This window comes from Budorcas taxicolor, chromosome 25 (assembly GCF_023091745.1).
Source record: "Budorcas taxicolor isolate Tak-1 chromosome 25, Takin1.1, whole genome shotgun sequence".
NCBI lineage: Eukaryota > Metazoa > Chordata > Mammalia > Artiodactyla > Bovidae > Budorcas > Budorcas taxicolor.
The window spans coordinates 8,713,956-8,719,506 of NC_068934.1; the positions used below are offsets into that span (position 1 = coordinate 8,713,956).

The window sequence follows — 5,551 nt, forward strand, 5'->3', positions numbered from 1 at the left end:
GGGAGCTATTCCTCACACGGCAGAGCCATTTATGACTGTTACATGCACTACTATTATTGTCAGCTCTGCTCGTGGCCTTCCCTCTTCTTAGGCCAATGGTTATTCTCATCTGAGGCTGACAACAGTGACCTTTTCAACACTGAACATTATGTTAGGTGGGCTTCCCAGGTGGTGTTAGTGGTAAAGAACCCGCCTGACAATGCAGGAGACATGACGAGACACAGGTTCCATCCCTGGGTCTGGAAGATCCCCTGGAGAAGGGAATGGCAACCCACTCCAGTATTCTTGCCTAGAGAATCCCAGGGACAGAGGAGTCTGGTGGGCTACAGTCCACAGAGTTGTAAAGAGTCAGACATGACTGAAGTGACTTAGCATGCACACAAGCATTATGTTTTAACAGACTCTGATGCTGGGAAAGATTGAAGGTAGGAGAAGAAGGGGACGACAGAGGATGAGATGGTTGGATGGCATCACCGACTCAGTGGACAGGAGTTTGACTAAACTCTGGGAGTTGGTGACGGACAGGGAGGCCTGGCGTGCTGTGATTCATGGGGTCACTATGAGTTGGACATGACTGAGTGACTGAACTAAACTGAACTGAACTGAACTGAAGCATTATGTTAGATGAGATACTTCCTTCTAGACTCTGTGAATCATGGTTTTCAGGTCTTCTAGAGAGTCACGGAGAAACTGTTTATTTGGAGCATGACTGCAATCCATCAGAATCAAGCTAAGGAGATCTTTTTTACACGTATCTAGGCCTTTCTAATGCTGGGCTGGAAGAAGCACAAGCTGGAATCAAGATTGCTGGGAGAAATATCAGTAACCTCAGATATGCAGATGACACCACCCTTATGGCAGAGGCTAAAAAGCCTCTTGATGAAAGTGAAAGAGGAGAGTGAAAAAGTTGGATTAAAGCTCAACATCCAGAAAACTAAGATCATGGCATCTGGTCCCATCGCTTCATGGGAAATAGATGGGGAGACAGTGGAAACGGTGTCAGAGTTTATTTTGGGGGGCTCCAAAATCACTGCAGATGGTGATTGCAGCCATGAAATTAAAAGATGCTTACTCCTTGGAAGGAAAGTTATGACCAACCTAGACAGCATATTCAAAATCAGAGACATTACTTTGCCAAGAAAGGTCCGTCTAGTCAAGGCTATGGTTTTTCCAGTAGTCATGTATGGATGTGAGAGTTGGACTGTGAAGAAAGCTGAACGCTGAAGAATTGATGCTTTTGAACTGTGGTGTTGGAGAAGACTCTTGAGAGTCCCTTGGACTGCGAGGAGATCCAACCAGTCCATCCTAAGGGAGATCAGTCCTGGGTGGTCATTGGAAGAACTGATGCTAAAGCTGAAACTCCAATACTTTGGTCACCTCATTCGAAGAGCTGACACATTGAAAAAGACACTGATGCTGAGAGGGAGTCGGGTCAGGAGGAGAAGGGGATGACAGAGGATGAGATGGCTGGGTGGCATCACTGACTCAAAGGACATGAGTTTGAGTAAACTCCGGGAGTTGGTGATGGACAGAGAGGCCTGGCGCGCTGCAATTCATGGGGTCTCAAAGAGTCGGACACAACTGAGCAACTGAACTGAAGTGAACTGAGGCCTTTCTTCCCTGGGATTTGCTAACTCCCCTCAGGTTCATAAATTATCTTTTCTATTGACTCCCTGACAGTTGACTCCAGTAAACTGAGAAGCAACAACATCTTGGAAAATGGAGTCTTTGTTGTCAAAGTAAATCAGGTCAAGAAAGGGCAAAAAGCAAAAGTAATGGGAAAGCATGAATGCCTTTTGTCAAAATGTCCACCTACCAGGCGTTAAACTTTCCTCCCAGATGACACAAAGACTCTACCTGGCCATCTTCAATCTTGCTGGCAGCTTTCACGGAGGTTTCTAGCTCCTGCTGATGCACAACAGAGCTCAAAAGTCCTATCCACCTTGGCAAAGCCACAAAGACAACTAGGTGATGTCAACAAGTCAGCCTTCATGTGAGGCCTGGCCTGTGGTCCCACTTGCTGCTTTCCTGCTTAATAGAGTTGGTTCTGAGTGATGGTGGGAAGTAAAACACAGTTGCAAGTGATCTACCTTCTTCTAGCAAAATAGACCCTGCAGGTATCCTCTCAAACTTTGGGGAAATTAAAGAAAAATGGCTACAGGTTTTTGACAATCCCACCATCAGAGATGGGATCTGAGTCCTCTCCCATTAAATCTGGGCAAGTTTGTGACTTCAGTTCAGCTCAGTTCAGTAGCTCAGTCGTGTCCAGCTCTTTGCGACCCCATGAATTGCAGCACACCAGGCCTCCCTGTCCATCACCAACTCCTGGAGTTCACTCAGACTCAAGTCCATTGAGTCAGTGATGCCATCCAGCCATCTCATCCTCTGTCGTCCCCTTCTCCTCCTGCCCCCAATCCCTCCCAGCATCAGAGTCTTTTCCAGTGAGTCAACGCTTCGCATGAGGTGGCCAAAGTATTTGTGACTTACTTGTAACAAATAGAATGGGACAGAACAGAGGCTTGGAGACTTCTGAGGCTCAGTCAGCAGAGGTGACACTGCCTTGTTCATGGGACGCTCACTCTTGGACCCCTGGGGTTTCGCAGAAGATGTGCAATTCCCCTGAGGTTGCCATAGTGTTAGCAAGTCCAGGCCACCTGGAGGAGCCACACATGGATTTTCTGGTCCACAGCGCCAGCTGAGGTCCAAGCTGGTAGCTGCTGTCAACTGCCAGATGTGGAGGTAAAGATGCCTTCTTACTAATCCAGTCCCAGACATAAACTCACCTTAGCCATTTAGGGGTGAGACAAGGCATTCCCACAGTGCCTTGTCTGGAATTTCTGACCCATGGACTCCATGGGCTTAATATTAATAAAATGGTAGTTTTCAGCTACATTTGCATTAATCTGTTAGCAGCAAGAGTAACCTCTTATTTACAAAATAAAAACAGACTAACAGATTTTGAAAACAAACCTGTGCCTACCAAAGGGAACAACGTGGTGCGGGGGGGGAAGGGGGGGATGGGAGGCAGGGTTCATGCTAACTCACTTCAGTCGTGTCCAACTCTTTGTAACCCCATGGACCGTAGCCCGCCTGGCTCCTCTGTCCATGGGATTCACCAGGCAAGAATACTGGAGTGGGTTGCCATATCCTGCTCCAGGGGATCTTCCCAACTCAGGAATCAAACCTGCATCTCTTATGTCTCCTGCATAGACATGCAAGTTCTTTACTTCTAGTGCCACCTGGGAAGCCCAAATTAGGAGCTTGGGATAAACATACACACTGTACTTTATATATAATAGGAAGCCAACAAGGACCTACTGTATAGCACAGGGAAGTCTACTCAATATTCTGTAAGATCCTGTATGGGTAAGAACCTTAAAAAGTGAATATATGTAAAATCGAATCTCTTTACTGTACACCTGAAACTAACACAACATTGTAAATCAATTATACTCCAATATTTTTTATAAAGAGCACGTAGGACAAACAGTGTATATAGGACGTAAAGTCAAACAGGCCTGCATGTGAGTTCCAGCTCTACGCCACTACACAGAGTTGGTGAGCACTCAGCCTCGCTGGGCCTGTTTCTGGTCTGTAAAGTACTGACAATAAAACTCCCAATAGCGTTTTTGTGAGGAATTAGTGAAAGCGTATGGAAATTATATTCCTCCCACGGGTGTGGGTACCCATTTCCCTCGGCTACCCTTGCTTCCTCTCAGATATGACAAGCGAACCGTTCATCAACCATTGCTGTCAAAGGTGCTAATGAAACTAATGCATTGTCTTTCATCTGAAACCTAATTCATTATATAAATAAAAAGCAGCTGAAGGCCATGTTTGCTCAGAAGAGAACTGAAAAGAAAAAGGGTTTTCCTCTTCTGGCTGATTGAAAGGAGGGACTTTCAATCAATACTGAGATTTGTACCATGATTCTAATTAGCAGCCTGCTGAAAGCCAGTTTCGTACAACTCTACCAGACTGCAGTGCTTCTCAAAGTTCAGTGAACACGCAAATCAACTGGGGATCTAGTTAAAATGCTGATTTCAGTTCAGCGGCTCCTGTGTGGAGCCTGAGATCCTGTCTTCCTAACAACACCCCAGGTGCTGACTTACCTACAAGGCTTTGAGAGCAAGGTTCTAAATGACTGTCTGAAAGGCTAATATCAATTATTCCATACATTACTCCACCCCCTCCCATTCTGCAATAATTCATTCTCAATGTCACTCCAGCTAGCTTGACTTGAGGTTGCCAAATCCAGAACCTGCCTTCTTATAAGAACAGCTCACCTGGCCTCAGGGTGTCTGAGAGTCATGGCCATCTTCACCCAGCCTTTGTGAGGGTCCTGAAAGCGAGAAGTGAAAGTGAGGCTGTTCAGTCATGTCCCACTGTTTGCAACCCCATGGACTGTAGCCTACCAGGCTCCTCCATCCATGGGATTTTCCAGGCAAGAATACTGGAGTGGGCTGCCATTTCCTTCTCCAAAGGATCTTCCCAACCCAGGGATTGAACCCGGGTCTCCTGCATTGCAGGCAGACGCTTTACCATCTGAGCCACCAGGGAAGTCCTACAATGCCCTAATGTTTCCCCTCCAATTGCTCATGCAGTCTTTACAAAAAGCAGGTGATCTGGGATGATTCCACCCTTTCTTGGTTGGGAGAGAGCGAAGGAGAGACCATGGTGCAGAACTGGAGTCCAGGTGTTCTAACTTCAGGGGCAGTGGGTCTCCCCCTCGGCTATGGCACACTAGGGTGGCTACGGCACACGAGGGTAGCGACACCACGGAGGGGCAGCTGTCTAATACACCACAGCTCCCTCAAGTTTACCAGGCTCTGGGGTGGCAGCTATTGGGAAGAAATATGTAAGAAAATACAGGAGATTTACCGCTGCCCTCTTATGCAGCTTAGTGATGTGGGGCAAGCAGAGAAACATGTACTGAGCATTTACTATGCCCTGAGCGTTTTGCTATGAACTTTTCCTGCATTATACATTGTAATACTCCTAAGACATCCCAAGGGAGAGGCTGTTAACCTTGCTTTGGACACAAGGAAATGGAGCCTAAAAGGAGTTAAGTGAATTTGCTCAAGCTCGTGAAGGAAGAAGTGATGGAACAGGCTGCAAGGTGGGTGCGTCTGGTTGTAAAGTTGCCCTTTTAGGACCTCTTATTTCCAGGTATAACGTTTTATTGAACAAGTCCTATAATCAGTGAATTTGTGCAGATTTGATGGAATAGTTGATTTATTGACAGATTAATTGACAGAGCTGGTAGGGGGGCTGTCAACATATCTTTTGACCAAGTCAGCCCACAGTTTGCTAGCTGACTTCCATGGGTTCAAATTGCTTATCAGTGATGGGGCTCAGAGCTCTGGTAAGATGATCTCACTTTTGGGGGTTGGTTCCTAAATCCAGGGAGTCTGTATATTAAACCTTTCCTCAGATTTGAGTCTTGGTATATTCCAACCGGGACTAAGATTCTCAACCCAGCAAAAGGGAGGGGGAACAACTTTAGCCCAGGATTAAATAGAAAACCAGACGGGATTCACCAAAGTTAAAT

At 46.4% G+C, this 5,551-nt stretch overlaps 1 non-coding gene across 1 annotated transcript; it reads right to left on the reverse strand.

The window, feature by feature from the left end:
• Window positions 1–4,488: 4,488 nt before the first annotated feature.
• On the reverse strand, window positions 4,489–4,560 carry TRNAC-GCA (transfer RNA cysteine (anticodon GCA)). The gene has a single exon. It is a non-coding gene; the product is annotated as a tRNA-Cys (tRNA).
• Window positions 4,561–5,551: the final 991 nt, after the last annotated feature.